The 20,031-nt window shown below is 42.4% G+C and overlaps 1 long non-coding RNA gene across 1 annotated transcript; it reads left to right on the top strand.

The window, feature by feature from the left end:
- The first annotated feature begins 7,039 nt into the window (after nt 1-7,039).
- LOC117239069 lies at nt 7,040-9,027 on the top strand. The gene is made up of 2 exons (XR_004494348.1): nt 7,040-7,233; nt 7,608-9,027. It is a non-coding gene; the product is annotated as an uncharacterized LOC117239069 (long non-coding RNA).
- The last annotated feature ends 11,004 nt before the right edge of the window (nt 9,028-20,031 follow it).

Below are 20,031 nucleotides of genomic sequence, written 5' to 3'. Positions count from 1 at the left end.
GAATTTGCTCTAGGAAAAGAGAAATTCTACCCGACATGGAACAGGTACTCAAGTTCGAAGCATCATTTTGCTGCTCTCGCGAGATCGATCGCTGCGTAAGATTTTTATCGACACCGTATACATTTAACGTTTAATTTAAAACCACCCCTACGCTTCTAACTTAACCTGCAGAATTTTTGTCGCAAGTTTGTTCCTTAAACAATTGTTAATAACAGACAGAATGGCTGTTGGATGGTGCAACTAAATATTCACCTCTGTCGTATTATACGTCTCACTGTATTACGCTTCATCGAAGACAGAGTGAGAAACTTGTATTTCACAATCTCGCGCGTTAATTGCTCAAAGGGTTGATAAACCGGCGAAAAGTCGATTTGCCTGTCGCACGATGGAATTGGGTTACCCTTCTCGAAGGACGCGATCCTTGCACGATCGCGGGCCGCGATTTCCTCGTCTGTCGGCAAACGGTAATCGGTGTTTGGCGGAACGAGGGTGGAGAGAAAAAGAAGCAAGGGAATAATGAATTTTTTTTACACCAGGGTCGTGCGCCGCGGGCGGCTCGCACAAAGAACTCTCTCGCCGGGTTTTAAAGCGTTGTTACTCGCGCGCACAATGTACCGGCAACGAGAAATTCCATGAAATATTTCCCCTTTGCTCCACGTAGAAAGAGAGAGAGGAGAAAGAGAGAGAAGGATAGAGAGGAAGAGATCGCAGAGCGAAAGGAAAAGAGAGCAGGAGCCCTTTTAACCCCGAAAAATCGAGGGGAAAATAATGAATCCGCGGCGAACGACAATCGCCTGGGGAGGAATCGATCGGCCGCCGATTAGAAATTCGTCCGACTGTTGGCCGCCGACGCGGCTAAAAATATGATTTGCATCGATCCCAAACGCGTTTCGCTGAGAAATTAACCAGCCGGGACTGTTGGAGGGTGAACTCGTCGCTCGCTATATACATAGATCGATGGATCGACCAGAGCCGAGGCTTTGAGCGCGGCCAAACCGTTTCTCTCTGCGCCATTGAAAGACCCCGAAGTGGATTTTTACTTGCATTGATCGTTCAGATTATCTATGACGATACGTGTCAGCCGTAAAAATCGATCGTGTGTTTTACCTTGTTTCTGTTATTCCATTTGCGGATCTCACGCCACTTCTTTTTCTTTTTTTATTCTTACTCGCGCGAATTTATTCAGGCGAGTTTATTTAGGCGATTTCGAAATCGGAGACGTCGATCTTGTCGCGTCAAAAGTAACAGAACCGAACTTGACTGGAACAAAATTTGTCCGTAAAAATCTCCTTCCAGTTTGAACAAGTTTCCGTCTCTTAAAAAGAAGCGACATAATCTCTGGTTGTTTAGATGCGAACTCGAGCACACGGAGACACGTCGATTTCCAGGAAAACGCGAATCATCGATTCTCGCGTTGCGCAGCGTAAACACGCATCGATGAAGTTTTCGCGGAATTGGTCATTTAAAGAGATATTTAAAAGCCACGTGCTTGCATTATAATCCACGTGTCTCTCCTTCGCTCGACAGCCGCGTGAACGGTGGAAAAGCGGAAGAACCGAGTGAGGCGGAAAAGTTAAGCAGGTGGTGGCAGGCGTCGCGGCAAATAACAAAGTAACAGGGCGCAAAACAGAATGAAAGAGTAATACCCCGGGCATATACATTTATAACAAAGCAATCAAGTGGCGAAATAGCGCGGCAGCGATGGAAAATTTCCAACTCGCTGAAATTCCGCGGTCACCGGATGGACGTATCGATCCATCGAGATGGACCCGACGCCCAAGTCCGACACCGACCGTCACGCGAACCCGCCGACAAATCGCTGCTTGGTACTTAAAATCTGTATTTTCTGGACTCGATAAACTCCTTTGTAAAAAAAGGAAAAAAAAAAAAACAAATCGTTGCTTGCCATCGATAGCGGCGCGACTCAACGAAACGTTAACTGCAGGGACGAAGCTTTCTCCAAAATTCACAAGAAAATCAGGAAGAAAGAGGATGCGGATTATGCAAAAAAGGAGAGGAGGACTTGAAACACATATCAGAGGAATGTGAGATAACAGAAGGAGCAAGGAACATGGCAGAAACACTAAATGAGACTGCAGAAGGACTGGCAGAACTGAAAGCGATAATAGAGAAGAGAAGAGTAGCAGAAGAGGGGTAGGAACGACAAGAAGGAAGCACAGCAAGGAAAAGCCAAAGACGGAATGAGCACGTAGTTATAAGCGTTGGATTTAAGATAGTAGACATAGAGATTGTTACGTCGCGTAACATTCTACCTAGCCGAGGCCACACACCGCGGGCAATATGGCAACCAGATGTCTTCGGATACTCGCAGCGTATCTTCCATGATTTCAAGGACCTTCCATAAATCACATAGATTTCCTAGAAAAGGTCCTTCAAACGAAACAAACATCTGGTTCGGAGGAATTTCTAGAGACTATTGTCTACCACGGCTTAACAAGGGAAAGTCAGTTTTTGTCACGTCCGCTGCAACTTTCCTCCCACTAACCACTTTCTCTCGAGGGCGGTTAAGGCCCTTCGTTTAACCAATTAAAAACGAAGCCTATTCCCTCACTCTCCTAAATAACATCGGCACCAACAAATCCGATGGTCCCGTGCGCTAGACACACTCATCCTTAGCTCTCCTCCGAGACAGCATCGTCTTCCAAGAGTACTGTTTTTGCATCCTTCGAACGGTCAACATCCTTCGAGCGGGTATACACACCCGCAGATCACTCAGTCACTCATCTCGTACATACGCACCAGTGTAACTATCCTCGTTATAAGTTGTGGAATAAACGGTGAAATATAACTTACTACTGTGTCATATTCATATCAACTACCTCTGTTATCCTAAACGAAACAGGGGAACGACTACTTCGCGGCGTCGATTCACCGAATCGTAGCGAGAAGTTACGCCTCTCGCTGACGCGTTTTCCTCGCGACCGCGTCTCTCCGCGAACAGTCGTAACAGAGATAGAGCAAGTAAGGTGCAATAGATAGATATAAACAGTTTATAATTAGAGAAGTGCTGGAGTAAGAGAAATATATGTGACGCAAGGGCATTACATAAGAGATGTAAACCGAAAGTCGCCCAAAGGTATGGACTAAGGATAAATGATAATAAGAAATTCAAGAAAATCGCCGTGACCAATTTCAACGACCCGACGATTGGATAGCCTCTGTTTGTGTTTTTGAACGCGATTTCCGACTACTTTCGCATCCACATTCATCTTGAGGATGAAGTTGATCTACTAAATAGATGGAAAATAAATAAAATAGAATCTCAGTGCAATGCAGGTTAAATTTGAAAGTTTTTGAACGGCTGTGGTCAATGCCAAGCATTAAAAACCACAAATGCAGGTTGCGAGGACGCGCGCGCGCATCTACGCGCACACGTTCACCCACTGGTCGCGGGAATGGAAAAATTAGTTAGAGTTGGCGGTTAACATGATTCCTTGTTGCGTTACTGTCTGCTGACCTATGACCTGTTTGTTCGTTGCAACGTAACAATGTAGGTACTTCGTTAGCGGTAGGTTAACGAAGAAAGATAATTTTCTTCGTTTTCGCCTGTTAAGGACTTTGATGGAAATTTGTAAACGGCAATGCGAGCAGATTGCGATTTCGTCCAGGGTTGCTTTTTTCATTTCCCACGTTCTCGTTCTCGGCTATGCCAATTTTTCCCCTCCAGCTGCCAGCGAGTGTTTAGGTCATTCGCATTGTTGAAAATTGGCCGCACCATCGACAAAATTATCGATTGTTCTATTCGTTAAAGAAAATGCGATAACACGAGCCAATCGGCCACGATAATTATCTATGTCGTTGGCATAGTTGAAAGTTGGCCGGACCATGGAAATCTACGTTATTTTACTGGTAGAAAAAAATTTAATAACGCGACCCAGCAGTGACTAGGATTATTTAAGTTATTCATATAGTTGAACATTTCTCCGGCCACGAAAAATCGATGTTATTTTATTCAGTTAAAAAAATTTAATAACCAAGACCCGGCGTGTCAGTCAACGCGTTAAAAAACCTCGCGAAACGAATTTATTTCCGCACAGATAATCGAAACTATCTCATCAATCCTGAACGATGTATTATGTGTATACGCTAATGTCCGATTATTAATATAGTATTTGTAACGTGAGGCGTGAAAAAACTGTCGATTTATTAGAAATTGGGGGCGAAAGGGGCTGACGAACGACGCGATACCGAAATAAATCCGTGAATCGGAGATTGGCGGAACCACTCGCGCTACCATCGATCCATCCAAAATAATCCACGGTCCGGATTGCTGCCACGAACCGAGTGCCTGTGAAATAATGTATAAAATTACCAGGTAAACTGTTTGCCTCGCGGCGAATATTTTTGTTGCGATTAAATCGCTATTGGTAGTCCGACCCTCGAAAGAACCTGGATCCAATGGAATTGGAGGGATGATTTTGCGAAAGAAGCGTGTACCGTGCGCTGCGTAACGAGTTTTTTAACCTTGACACTGAGCACAATTTCCACCTCGCTGGCATTTAACGCAAAAGAAAAAATATGCGTCGAGAGCGTCGTTTTTAGCGAAAAAGTTTCGTTAACACGAATTTCGGCGTACGATAGAAATAGTAATCGTTCGTAGGCGAATGGAGCCGCGGACGTTGGAGATGCAATTTCCGTGCTTTTTTCCTCCGAACCTACGTTAACAAATTTCCAGCATGTGGATATCAATTGATATTGATATCAATGCAATTTTGTTCAGGTTCTATGATAGCTTAGAGTGACGAAATTAAAATTCAAGGCGCTTGATTTTTCTTATGTCTTCATATTCGAAAATAGCGTAGAGTAGGTTTGCCAAAAGCTCGGCATTCTTCCTCGCTCGCCAAGTAGCGTTAATCCTAAAGTACCGTGATCGTTGCACGTCTGACAGTGTAGAAGACGTCAGCTGGTCCCTACGCAGTCCTACAAGCTTCACTTTTGTAAATCTGAAAAGCTTGTGCCACCCTTCGCCTTGAACGCACTCGCCACGTCGAGAACGTTGTACCCAGGAAAAAGTGGAGCGCGAAACTTTTCTCCTCGTCACGATCGCCGACTATATCGAAGATCAGGCAGACTACAGAGTCAGCAAGTTTTGAAGCATAAAATAACAGAAGAGCAGCGCCACAGCACGCTGCGTTTCTTCGTCTTACGCCGCGGAAATTATTCATTTTTCACTCGCCTGATATGAATTATTCCCGACGATACGTATCGACGTTAATTTAGTATCAAAAGTAATAAAGCAGTTTGATGAACCACGGCAGGTTCACAGGTCGCTTTTTCGTCCCTTTACAAAGATTATGGAAATTAATGAGAACGCAATACGTTGCTGTTAACGATACGAAAATTAGTAATGCGAATATGATTTTGTTAATACAGTGTTACATGTACATAGAGATGCACTAAATTACAGAGAACGATGCAACTTTGTAATATTTCAATTAGGAAGAAAATCAGCTTTGGTACATATTTCTGTTGAAGGAAAATACAGATATTTTTGAGCCCACGCAAACATTCGTAAACCATAGTAGTGGAATTTTCTTCGTACGTGTACGTAATAAATTTGGAATTATTTTTCAAATTCATGTCTATACACACTGGATCTGCTGCTAATTTATCGATTTCAAGTTAATATTACACATGTCAACAGTAATTTCATTCAACATGGATGCACGTTTTAATCGACCACCTTTTTGAACGCACAGAATTGCAAACTGATTTCATCCAAAACCATTGAAATCCACGCACACTCGTTTGGATCTTTAGCTCGAGACAACTGATTTTACACGATACGTCAAGTATTATCAGGGCTTCTATCTTCCCTACTAATCGATTAGCTGTCTCCGACGAGTATACTCGTCACGAAGAAACGTCGGTATTTCGTGTTACACCGAACCCAGTCAGCGATAAAATTCAGAAATAAAACAGTCATTTCGACCTAATTCCCTACGGTCGCACACTCTGCGTTCGACGAGTATACTCGTCGTCGTCGTTCACTTCGTGCCACGCGTTTTAGCTACACGCACCGCAAATTCAACTACAAATCGTTGAGAATCCATAGCGTTTAGACGTGGCAGGCGACGATAACGAGCGAAATAAACATGGAAATTAGCGACAACGTATTTTCCCAACAACTCGTATCCAACAAAAATGTGCGCGTCCGTCGTTTCCCTTCGACCGATTCGATCGTCGAACCGAAGTTACAAAACGATACTTTCGACTGGCTCTGTGCCGCAGTCTACTTGCAAGCGGAACAAACGAACGGGACAGGGGGTTCCGGTGGCCCGAGGCCAGGGAAAAGTGGCCACGGTTTTCCGAAAATTTCGCCGATGCTGGAGGCTGGATTTTGGAAATTTCGCCGGCGAACGCTGGTCGTTGGAATAGGCCCGTGAATTTGGCGCCCGCGACCGGATGGACGTCTATCGATCCATCGAGGTCGAACCCGCAGGCTAGCGTCGCGGCCCGTCAGACGTAACGGACAGGATAGTAAAAGCCCTCTGGTTGCAGCAGTCGCTGGGACTGGGTCCGTTCGTATATCCGTCCGTACGTCCATCCGCTCGCACGTCCGTCACATCGACGGATAATACCAGAGTTCACCTAAATATAACCGGCGCGGTTCTGAACCACGTTGCTCAGCGACCAGGCGAGGAAGAGAGAATGAAGAGATTGGAGGAGGACGAGAGAGGAAGGAAGATACGAGGTGTGTGGGGGAAGGGGGCGTACGAAGGAGAACGTACGAGTGGAAAATAGTACGTACGTAGTATTGCGATAATGGAGGACGTTAGAAGGGCCAGAGAAGAAGAAATCGCGAGTTGAATGTGTAGAAAAATGAAGATAATGAAGATTTGGGAATGTGAAAGAGAAGAGTAGCGAAGACGAAGAAGATACGAGAAGTTGGGGATAATCGTAGCGGGAAGATGCAGGGGAAATAGAGAAAGTAATATAAATTGAAGTTTTTGAGGGAGGTAGGAGGACGTTAGAAGGGCGAAAAAAGAAGAAATAGCTAGTGCAATGTGTAGAAAAATGAAGAAGATAATTTTGGGGGAGAGGAGAAGCGAAGACGAAGAAGATATAAGAAGCTGAGGATAATTGTAGCGGGAAGATACAGAGGAAATAGAAAAACTAATAGAAATGGGAGAAGAGAAATAGTTGGAAATGTAGAAGAGAGAAGAAGAGATCGAGGGAGAACGAGAGAGCAAGTTAAATTGTTTGAGGGAGGTGGGAGGAGGTTAGAAGGACAAGAGAAAAGAGAAGAGGAAATAGCGAGTTGAATATGTAGAAAACTGAAGATAATGAAGATTTGGGAATGTGGAAGAGAGGCGAAGCGAAGACGAAGGAGATACGAGAAGCTGGGGATAATCGTAGCGGGAAGATGCAGGGGAAATAGAGGAAGTAATAGAAATTGAAGTGTTGGAGGGAGGTGGGAGGACGTTAGAAGGGCGAAAGAAGAAGAAATAGCGAGTGCAATGTGTAGAAAAATGAAGATAATGAAGATTTGGGAATATGGAAGAGAGGCGAAGCGAAGACGAAGAAGATACGAGAAGCTGAGGATAATTGTAGCGGGAAGATACAGAAGAAATTGTTTGAGGGAGGTGGGAGGAGGTTAGAAGGACAAGAGAAGAGGAAATAGCGAGTTGAATGTGTAGAAAAATGAAGATAATGAAGATTTGGGAATGTGGAAGAGAGGCGAAGCGAAGACGAAGAAGATATGAGAAGCTGGGGATAATCGTAGCGGGAAGATGCAGGGGAAATAGAGGAAGTAATAGAAATTGAAGTGTTTGAGGCAGGTGGGAGGACGTTAGAAGGACAAGAGAAGAGGAAATAGCGAGTTGAATATGTAGAAAAATGAAGAAGATAATTTTGGGGGAGAGGAGAAGCGAAGACGAAGAAGATATGAGAATCTGGGGATAATCGTAGCGGGAAGATGCAGGGGAAATAGAGAAAGTAATAGAAATAGGAGAAGAGAAATAGTTGGAAATGTAGAAGAGAGAAGGAAGAGATCGAGGGAGAACGGGAGAGCAAGTTGAAGTGCTTGAGGGAGGTGGGAGGACACTTGAAGGAGGATGGAGTAGAAAATACTGCGTGAGAAGGTTCCTGGAATTGCTGTGACGACGGTGAGGGTTAGAAGAATGAGAGAAAAGGGATTGTAAATGGAAGATATAAAGAAATAAAGAGAATAATGAGAATAATGGAAGATGTGGAAAAATGAAGAGAACTGTTGAAACTATTCGATATGAAGATTTGGGGATACGAGAGAGACCATTAATAAAGATGAAAAAGATGGGAGAAAGAATTGCAAGATTTGGAAAGAACGGAGGATGTAGAAATATGAAGAAGGCGACAAGAATAAAAAAGGAAATAATGGCTGTAGAAATAGGAAAAGGAATGATAACGTACGATGTAGGAAAATCTGGTGGTGAAGAAGGTCTACTATGGTAAAGCAATCGACGAAGATGGTAAGAACGAAGAAAATTATAAGAAGAGGAAAAGGAATAGAAAATTGGAGAAGGGCAATGACGAAGATAGACGCAGGAAAGGTGAAGTATCTGCGAGGAACAAGGGCGAAAAAATGTAACAAAAGTAGAACGAAGCGAGGAAAAAAAAGAGATGAAAAAAGGAATGAAAGGGAAAAGGCGTTAAAAAAATGGGACATAGCAAATAAAAGAGAAAAGAGAGCGATGTTGCAAAGAATATGAGATGCAGAAACGGAAACATCAAAAAATAGAAGACCTGTCGGAAAAAAGCGAAAACTGAATTCGCCGGTAAAAAGAGAAGGAGAACGAAGCGGGGAAAAGCTGGGCTAAAACGAGAAGAAGGAAATGGAATGTAAGTGAAAAGGTAAAAAGAAAAGAGAATTCTCTGTGAGAGTGCAGAAAATGAGCAATGAAAGAAGCGGTGGCAAAAATAAAAACGTGGCGAACCATAATAATTGGCGGAGAAAGTGAGGAAGAATAGCGTGAAAGGAAGAAAAAGGAGGTTCAAAGAATATCTAGAAAAGAAGAGAAACAAAGCTGAGCAGGAAAAGACTGTGCAAGAGAAGAGGAACGATAAAAAGAAGAAGAAAAATCGAAGGATCGATCGGACAGTAGAAAGAAGCTATATAGAAATTCAAGTGGAAAAGAGGAGAGCAAGGTAAAAAGATGAACTTTGCCATGGTAAACGAGAAAGAAAATACAAAACGACGAGAATGATACAACGAAAAGGAAGACTAAAACGAGAAAGAAGCAAAGGGCGCGGAGGTGTGGCATAGAGGGAAAGTGCAGGACGTTAGATGAAACGAGAAGAGGATGTGGGAGCCAGGTTTCTAGGGCAGGCAGCAGCTGCAGCTGCAGACATCACCGCGGCGATGCATTATTTTGCACGTGGTTTAATACATACGCTAGTAGGAAAGCCGGTTAACGTCGCCGAAATCTCCACCACGAGCAGTAGCCCGAATTCGGTTTCCGTTAAGCGATGCAAATACCGCCGACAAAGCGGTCCGATCGGCGGTTTCAAGGCTCACGGGACACTTGCTCGGTCACGCTGACGCGTTCATCGCCTCTCTGTTGCTTCTTGCGAGACCAGATCTCCCCTTCGTCCTCCCCATCTTTTAACCTTTTGCAGTTTCAGCTTTGCTCGCCGATCACGGCCAGTGTCACAAGGTACAGGCTGGTCGGGGAAAGGTCAAGCTAAGCGTTGAAAAAATAAAAAGGAGTAGCGGCGGATGTAATGGGAGTTGCGTAGCGGAGGTGAAGGTGTTGGAGGGATCGTAAAAGAAAGAAAAATTCATTCCAAGTGTTGGTCGGATTAAATGAGGTAGTGGAAACTGGCAGGCGAAAGTTCGTCCAACCGTATCCAACATATGTTGGTTTCGATATCGAATTCCTGGAGATTGAAAGGGAAAACTGTGCTTTGTTTCAGCAAATAAGAATCGTCTTTAAGAGAGAATACTCTTACAATGGTGTCTTAGTGCCGTGCGTTTGTATCTTATTACGCGCTGCTCTTTCGAGCAGTTCCAAATAAAAATTAGAAATTTTTAAAATACAAAAATATCCCGTTTCTTTTATGTCAGTTAATTCTTCGATTTCTCCTCTATATATCAACATAACATGCTTGTATTTTATTGCACGTACAGTTTGTTCAATTCTCTGCTGCATAATTCTAAATGCAAATTAAAAAGTCAAATTTTTTAAAATACAAAGCAGTTCGTCTCTTCTGTCAGAAATTTATCGGATCCTTATGTCCCGTTACATATTTTTAATCTCCCGCTTCATTTTTTCGAAGCTGAATGAAAATTCCATTTCTTCTCTCAGAAGCTATTCTTCGATTGTTCTTTTTTTTTTTTCTTCTTTGATACACCTACTCGTCATCGCAACGATTCATTTCCTTGTCCGTCGTCATATTGCATAAAAGATGAAGCAATTAAGGATCAATAATGGCGGAGTTATACGCTCATGGTAACTTACTGGTTTGCGACCAGCGGATTGGTTTACATTTCGGGAGTTGGAACTCGGAGGATTACGCGTTAAAGCCCCTTTGCGTTATCGTGGCGAAAATCACACGGAGAACGTGACTAGGTCGTGTTTGAGGAAAGCTCGTGCTCGTCATACGTGGAATAATGATCGATAATCGAAGTAACGAAGCTAGCGTTCCAACACCTATCTCCAACCGCACATTTGCTAAAGCGATATCTGGGCTAGTTCAATGCTATGCTTTCCCAGACGGATGAAACCACTTGTACAGAACTTAACTATTAATCCTCGTAAACTGTGACTTATAGTATCCAGGTATCAATATCTATAGCGTAACGTTATGATATAATTGATACGAGAAATGTGGCACAAGTTGAGTAAAAGTTACGTCAATTACGATATCTATGATATAATATAGCGAAGTATAATAATTTGCATAGAATAACTTAACAGCGAATTGTAACAACTTTTGTTCACAAGTTGAATCGTCAATGTATTTTATGTTATATCAATGTACGTTACTACGCAACAACTTTTGCGTGAGAAATATTTGACGTTAGTGACTGGCACGTAAAATTCTAACTTTAACATCACGCGATATGATAAAAGATTAATTCTGTCGTCTGTAACTTTCCTTCGAACGAGAAGCTATAGGTGATTTATATGTATAATTATCAGTAAAAATAGCTGTGATTTCTTTCGTCAACTTTTAACACAAATCTAGAAACACTTTGTTTATTGAATCATTATTATTAAATGCTAAATTTGATAAATAATTTCACACACGATGGGTACGAGACGCTGTGGTCTAACGATGCACCGTATTGGCCAGAAATCCTGCTTTAACGTCGTGTATCATAGGAGGCTGCACCATAAATAGACGCCAAGAGTAGGCGTTAGAATATCACAAGGATATCGAGCACGAGAGAACCCGGGGCTGTGTACAAGAGATACGCGCCGAGTTGTCGGACAATTAAACAAATCCGTGTAGGCGCGACGCACGAGGTGTATCTTTACTAATTACAGGAGGCGCGGAAAGTTACAGGTTCGCAGTGGCTTGGTAATTGTTGCTAATGAACGACGTACGATCACGTCCACGCGAATGCTTCTTCCCCTTGTTCGCTAACGTTCACCGCACACGTCCGCTCGTATCATAAGTCTGATTTCATCCGCGTCGTAAATTAGGTTTCTTCCGACTTACTTGCGATACACACAATCGTAATCGTTGCATCGTAATATTTCTGTGTATTAATTACGCCGACTATCTGTACGAAATCTCAGCGTATCAAAGGTGGATGAGCAACGCAGATAAGATTTCGTTGCATTCAATTAGAAACAGATTAATGATCTGTGTGCGCAATTATAAAATTTATTCAGCGAATTTAGCAGGATAATTTTTATCTAACTCTGAAACGTTACAAGTTTCGTTATATGAAGAGCAAAGAGAAAGATAACGTCGCGGGTAAAACAGAAAATGTTACGTGCGTTATTTTCCAAAAATTTCGTTTGTATCGTTCGGACGTGTCGAAGAATTGAACATTGACGTGGCAACAATTATATGTGCAACTAACGAGTGAAAAATTTGTAAAACGACGTTATTATTGTTCTGTGTAACGACATATTTTCCATTTTTACTCGATCCCAATTTCGATATTCTCGAAATTCGTTTACCATTTATTCGTGAAATAATACATTCGAGTTGAGATTCTGTGGCGGGTAAATGCTCGATATTCTTATGAGATGCTAACACCTGTTCTTACGTGCACGCGCAATATTACATTTGTGCATGTTCCGCTTTCCTATTCGGTGAATTCAATTTCGGTTGGATTAATTTATTGGTAAAATCGAGTGTCCCTGTAGGAGGGAAATTATTCAAAGACAACTGATACAGAAGCTAAGAAGCTTTATAATAAAGAGGCAAATATGTATTAGCATGTAAACTTGGAAAGGAAATTCAACTATTTAGGAATATTTGTCACAACCATTGAAGGAATCAAACATTTGGTACACTCGTTGCATCAATTTCTATCTTTCACCGCTGCTATTATGCGTGTAAACTATCCTGTAATTGCCATCCGATAGGTTGGTCAATTGGACGTTTACTATAAACACGTAAAAGTAAATAATAGCGTTGGAAGGTAAATAAAAAGTGAAAAAAAAGTAACAAGTAGTTGATTAAATAGAATATTAAATACATAGGCGCTAATGGCCATCACCGTTTTTTGACGGTAGCCATTTCTCACGCACGAAACCACGCTCGAAACTTCCAATATTTGTTACTTGGTCGGTAAAAATTCCATTACCGGGCCCACCAAATACGATTTGGAAAAAAACGAAAGATCGATAAACGTCCAACTTACGAGCGAGCCGGACGGAGGCAATTTTCACCGGGGGGGAAAAAGTGAGAGAGAAATACATATACATATACACACGCGGCCCAACCCTGGAAATTTAAAAAATTCAAAAAATACATAACAACAAAAAAGAGAGAATATCTCAACGAATTCATGATAGAATCCATTTGAAAGCAATCTACTGGCATTCCAGCGAAACAAGCAAACAACCCTCTCGAAAAATCAATCATCCGCCGGCGTTACTCGCGTTACGATCCACCTTCGCCAGCAGCCCCTCTTTTCATCCGGCTTCTTCCTTAAAACTCGCTCATTAGCCCTCATTGTTCGACGCGCACGTGACACGTGGCCACGCTCGGTATCAGAGCGAAGGCAAAAACAACAGAGCACGCGTGTTCAATTTGAGATGGACTGGAGAAACCCTGTCAAAATTGATACGTCGAAATAATATCCTCAAAGGAGGTCTGGCGATCTGTCCGAGGATTTAGACAAGAGACGCGCGTGGAAACAGCGTGAAACTCGTTGGACCGCGTGTCTGACTCGATCGCCGGTGTGAATGGAACTTAAATGCCACCTAGTACATGGAACGAGGAGTACGAAGCAGAGGAACGAGAAAAATACTGATCCGTAGGAAGAAATGGGACGAAAGAGGCTCCTGAGCCTAAATCGGCGGAAGAAGGAGCACAGTAGCACGGAGGTGGCTATTGCTTAAGCCTGGAGATGTGACTGTTTCAAATTGGATCCTCCAGAGCGAAAGGGAGGATCACAGAATGCGAAGGAAGAATTAAAATAATTCTTCTCTGGATCTTCCCTTTAAACCGAGGCAAACGAAGGAACGAGGCACCGTGCAAGTGATAAATAACGTTCAAGCTCGGCCAAAGACCGACGTAATCAATTTTGCAAGTGTCTATGGCTGGGCAGTCGGTAGAAAGCTGCACGCAGTGCGACCTAGAGAATGCAAGAGGAGCCCAACGTGCCACAAGGAATCAAGGCGTCCTCAACCGCATTCTGGACCACTTCCGGCCATTGCACGCTAACGCACGTGCACACTTATCGAGAAAACAATCACCTGCTGAATGCCAGTGGATCACCTCTGTAATGATCATAGAGCACGTTTTACTGGACTGGCCTAGATTTTTGTCTGACAGAAGCAATTAGGATATTCAAGCGGACGCGAGCTCTAACCTAGAGAATTCTGAAAGTTTTCTCCACACGATTCCACTCGATGCCGGGTATCGTTTAATCTCGTAAACATGTAAGGTAATTAGGCGAATGCCGGGTATACGGAATGCCGCGTAATTGGAAGATGCGAAACAAGGGAGGATGCCAGGCAATCAGAACAAGTCAGAGACTATCCAGCGTATCTTATCGCAGTTGTATCTACGAGTTCTTTCGTTGCGTCAATTGCCAGAGGAGATCGCTTGGCATTTGCTTCAACACACGACACCAGTTCATCGAAGAAGCTTGCGCTGCGACGTCCTGCTGCCGCTTGATATCTTCCAGCGTAACGAAGAAGAGGAAACGTTATCAACAACGGCGAGTTACTAGCTGCAAGGCAGACGTTTTTCTTATTTGCTCTGCCTTTTGCGACAAATGATCGGCAGAATTACAGTTTGACTCACTTAACGATCTTGGCACCTTCTTCGACGTATGGAAACACGCAAATTGCATCGGAGTAGGATGATGCCGAGTCGGTATGGTGGCTGCAACTTACTTGTTTCAATGAGCCACGCGTATTCATAGTAAACGACCAGGCCAGGGAGCACTGGGCGAACGATGATCTTCGATCTGCTGCGTCAGCGTCGAAAGATGCAATCAAAGGTGCAAATGAAAAGTACCGCGCGATCTTTCCTTTCGTTCGCATCATTGCCAAAGTTTGAGCGGAGAATTGAACTAAGACCGAGACACCTAACGAGTAAGTTGCTCACATAGCAAACGTTTAGGTGTCCTACCCCAATCATTGGATATGAGAACTGTTGCTTTTATGGGTCGTCGTTCAGTTGTTTCTTACTTTTGGCTGCTTTCGTGGTCTGTGTGAGTCGGACAACGAATAAAGTTGGCCGATTCGATGCAGATGTATGAAACTTGCCAGAAATTTAGGCATCTTCCTTCGGATTCTCTCGATGATCGCTAACTACGTACCTTTCGCGATCGCTCGCCGCTTCGTCGTTAATCGTAGGAATCGTAAAACGAGCCGACGAATAGGACAAGAACACGGTAACGGTAATACAAAATACTTACGTTTACGTGAAAAGACTGCCGCGTAGCGCGGCTAAACGCCAGCTAAACGATAGAACAAAGGAAAGAAAGAGCTGCTAGAGCGGGAAGGAGGAGACAAACGGTGACCGGCAATAGGCACACGGTTTTCTACTCGCTTGTGAGCCCGCGGCCAATCCACGATCAGCCTAATGGTTCAGTAAGACTATACGATGCCATTAGCAGGTAATGAAGGTAGCGGACAATTGCGACTACAGTAACACTAGCCGCGTATTCACTTACTGGGCACTTACACGCGCGAGCCGCTAGAGCTCGCGGAACGAGAGACAGAAGCTCGCAAAGCTCTGTTCTCTGTTGCTTCGACCGTGTCCTGTTTCATTGACCCCCCGACCCTTGCTCCGCCGCGTGTATAACACGCACGCATACCGATAACGCTATCGGATAACGCTTCCATACGAATTTCCAAACTGGACGCGCTCGAACATGTGCCGAATCGCTGATATATTCCATTGGCCTTCGTGGCTTTTCCATGAACGTCCATCGCTACCTGTTTCACGCGAGTTTCACCTTAGCCCATCTAGTCGTGTACTTTGACCACCGCCTATTTCATCAGCAGTTTTACCGATAACTTATCTTCATTTTCGTTTCCCTGCATTTTTGCAAATTACGATGCATTTTTGTTGGTCCTTCTTGGCTCGAATCTCGCATCTGGAAGAATCTATTAGCTGCAAGGTATAGTTGACGAAGTTTTGTGGAAAGCAGAGATACGATGGCGAAGAGAAAAATGGTACCTTGGCTTCCTTCGACGAGCAACATTTTCTAAGCCACGAAGAATACAGAAAAATGTACGTTTGTTTGGAAAATGAAACAAAGGGAGAATTTTGGCAACCTTTCAATCTTGGTATTGGTGCTTACCTGTGTTTGTCGCATTGAGATTATCGTGAAAGCTTCCTTGAAAGAAGGCGTAAAAAGTCAAATATCCTTGAAGTTGCTCTCTTGATCGTTTCGAAAGTGACTGTACGATAAACGTAATTTTTGTTCTGAAGAATTGCATTTTTTAATTATCCTGCTAGTAAAGAGAAATGTTAAAACGCTTGGCAAGCGAAGAAGGTTAAAAAATATATAGCGATCTCATTAGCAACGTCTTATACCATTATTATAACACACGCGCGTAATCTTCTTTCTAGCAACGTTTAGCCGCGATTATTCCCAACACTAATTATAGTTTTTCGAGCACTGAAAACCGCCAGCGAAAGAGTTTGGTTCTAAATCGCCCCGTTCTAATTTCTCGTCCACTTCTCGCGATTTTAAATCACGAAATTCACTTAATTAAAAGGTAAATTTTCGTCGCAACGCACAAAAGCCACACACGGACGCGCGCCAATTCAAAGTTTAACCCACGAAAATCCAGGCGTCATGTAAAGTGTTCTAATCCGGGATAATCTCTGGCAAAGCCTCGTTTAAAACCTAATTGCTTCATATCTTTAACACCGGTGGCGTGCACTAACCGCGCAGCAACATCGTAAGATTCAATGAAAGCGTCGTACGTTGTTCGTCGATCGGCAAAATTGTCTCCTGTAAACCGAATCAGAGCGATGAGTTGTAACGAAAACGAACGTTTCCTCGTCCGTGTGTTTGGTCTTCTGGAAAAACCAAAAAATATCGTAGGATCTTCCACTTCTTTCTCTACATTCGACTTTTACTCTTTTTGGAAGAATATTTATCGTATCACGCGATCGCTATAAGCTTGTCTCTAATTATATAACAGGAGGGCCGTGTTTAATTAAAGTTTAATTAAAGAAACCTCGACAAAGATCATTTTCGCTGGATCGTTCAATTTTTATTCGATAAATTGCAACACGCTGAATCTCCGGCAAGAAATAATATCTCGAACGTTTAGCGCGAAAGCTTTTTTACGTACGTTGACGCGTGTTACGAGGAACTTTTTTGAACTTTCGTTAACACTGAAACCACCACACGAGTATTATAATTATACTCGAACAACTTGAAACCTGTTGGAGAGTGTACGTACACGTTACACGTCATCCAATGTAACAAATTAGCACACAGCGCGAATAATGATCTTAAACGTGTAATTAGCCTTAGCTAGGAGGTAATCTCGTTAAAAATACTCTGATTTATTAATTTAACAAATTGTGAGATGCGTGTTTCCTATAAATATTTTGTAACTTGTGTGTACAAATTCATTTTTCTTCCACAGTTTATCAATAAGACGATCGTTCGTTTCGTTACGGTGTTAGTAAACTTTGTGTGTTAGCAAAAATTGTCAAATATTCCCGCTAGCCACCGTAGATCATTTCTCCTAGTATCAATTGTACGGTCCCATCATTATCCAATTTATCAAGTGGATTTCTCATAAGTTTGTGCGTGTCGTTGCGCTATATGCTACACCGTAGAAAATTGTTGCAATGGAAATGGCAAGAAAAGAAAAGATTGAAGTCACATAGGACTAACGCCTCGTTTGCAACCTCGTCGTTATCCCCACTCTAGGGTCGCACATTTACCACCCACGACGTCCACCTTGCGCTCGACTTCCGGTTACAGCGGAAACAACCACCTGGCCGCAAAGTGCGGTATTCGAACGAGGATTCAGAACAGAAATCAAGAAATAACGCGCAGTTTTTCCTGAAACTCGACATCTATCGATTCTTTCTTAATATTTCCCTTACGTTTTGAATCGAACATTTGTTCTTCCTAAGTTCAATGCGAAAATCATTTCGCTCTCCGTTTCCTTTCGTCGGACATTGCGCTACACTCGGCGAAGAACTGAGTTTTCGTGCGACTTGGCTAATTTTCTTGGTCGAAAATCCGCTGTCGGATCGTCGATCACCAAAGAATCTGTCTAGAAAAAATAAGGATCATCCACAGTGCAGCGGTCTGTGGCGAGAGAAAATTATATAGCAACGTTCTTCTTGGATTGAAACTATACAGGAAGTTTCCTTAAAAATTGCTCATTTACACGAAGCGATTGGAAATTAAAATACCTTTGCTCGTATTTTATATATTTAACGCTATTCGACAAGGATCGACAAACGAGAAGAGAAGAACGAGCTGATCTTCACTAATTCTACATCGATTTTTCGGACAGTTATCTGTATTACTTGCAAGCTGATGATATGGTCGAACAACGAGATTAAAATCTCGCAACGATTCTGCCGATTTCCCTGCGCTGTGCATCGGCTCCTCGTGAAACCTTACGCAACGTCCATTCGTCTGTCCTGTGCAACGTCGTCGCCTAGAGGTATCGCCGCGATAAAAGTCGATGAATATTCATACGTGGGCAAAAAATCGGCCACTCGATGAATAATCAAAGAGTGGACGGTGACGTCGCGACGAAATCGAGTCTCGTCCAGGAAATAATCGTCGGCTGAAACGTTCCTTCCCTTTCGTCGCTCGTTTGATCTTAGGCGATGTTGGAACGATGGTATTTTGAAAATCGACCAGTAATTGCGTCCGTTTATCGATTTATTTCTTAATGGTTTCTTAGCGAAGAAAAGCTACGGGACAGTTGATACTCGCAACGATTTCTTGTCTATGCGAAAATATGTACGTACGTCTGTTCTTTCTATTCGAAGATGTATTTTATATTTTCGATACCAAGTAAAAGTTTCACTAACTAAATGAAATATATTCGTGTAGACATTGCAGGCTTTCGAAAAACAATATCGTTATTTCACGTTTTATTTTATTCGCGGAAGATTCATTTCGTGTAAGAGGATTTGAAAGACCGTGGATAAGATCTTGCTATAAAATGAGATTATTCGTAAATGTTTGGTCTTCGCATTGACACGAAATTGAGGCTGAATATTAAGAATAACAAGCAAGTGAAGATTTCCTTCTTTCAGCAACGTGCTGATTTTTCACCGAACGTTTTAATGCTCGCGTTCTAATTTTATCAAGAAACGTGTCTGTGTGAATCATTCAAATGTGTGTTACACGTTGAAGCCGGTTGTGGATGCCTCAGAAACACCATTTCATAGAAAATTGTAGAAAAATCAAAGTATCGAAAATTTGCATAAAACGATATCGTTCTTCTAATAATGATAATCTTCCTGATTAATTACACGTCAGTTTTTTTTTTATAGAAAGTCGTCCTTCTACAGCGCGGATCATTAAGCGATATCTTTATTATTGGGAAGCATATGGGGCATAGGACACTGTGAAGCATGTGCTCGTCATTCTGGGCCTTGCACTATTCATCGTAGATACATGTATTAAATCTAGTCCAGGCAAAGCTCCCGAGCTTAGGGAGCTCTGCCACTGTTTCCATTACCATCATATAGAACCTGTGCCTGATACCTTGTTACGTGTGAGCAATGCATACCAACCAATATAATAACGATTAATCTTGCCTTTACTATCGACGATATGCAAAACCGTTTGAAAATATCGTGAACGTCAAAGACACTTCTCTTTTTCATTTACAGTTGCAATGTACCGGTAGATTATCGAATCATGGCGAAAATTAATATTCTTATTTCCATGTTTGGCGCAGGCATCGACGCTTACGTGTACAGAGATTACGCAGGATTTTCAAATGAATTTTCTGATTTTAACCTGGTTCCGTGATTCGATATTTTAGTAGAAATGTCTGGAGAATTGTTTTAATCGGACGCAACATGTTTTGAGCGAAAAGATGTCAGATTTGCTAATTTTCTAGGGGCAAGTACTTTTAAAATTCAGCACCTTGTTGATCGATCGTATATCAAAATTGTCTTTTTATTTAGGTTTCCAACTAAACCTGTATCGATTCGATCTTTTTATACAGGTTAAAAATATTACTCGTCATAGTATGAAAATATCGCTTATCTTAGTATCTTTGCTCTTGTGCAGAAGTTGGCGGATATTTTTAAAAGACTCAGATCTTTCAGTCAGCAGATTGTTTTCGATTATGTCATAGTAGAACCTTTCTGTTTAACCATGAAGTACCCTGAAAGCCAAAAGACCAACAGAGAAACGTACTTATCGTAATCTTC

Source organism: Bombus vosnesenskii, unplaced genomic scaffold (genome assembly GCF_011952255.1).
Source record: "Bombus vosnesenskii isolate JDL3184/JDL3185 unplaced genomic scaffold, Bvos_JDL3184-5_v1.1 scf7180000013883, whole genome shotgun sequence".
NCBI lineage: Eukaryota > Metazoa > Arthropoda > Insecta > Hymenoptera > Apidae > Bombus > Bombus vosnesenskii.
Note: the sequence above shows the minus strand (reverse complement) of the source record. Positions and strands in the feature narration are given on the sequence as shown.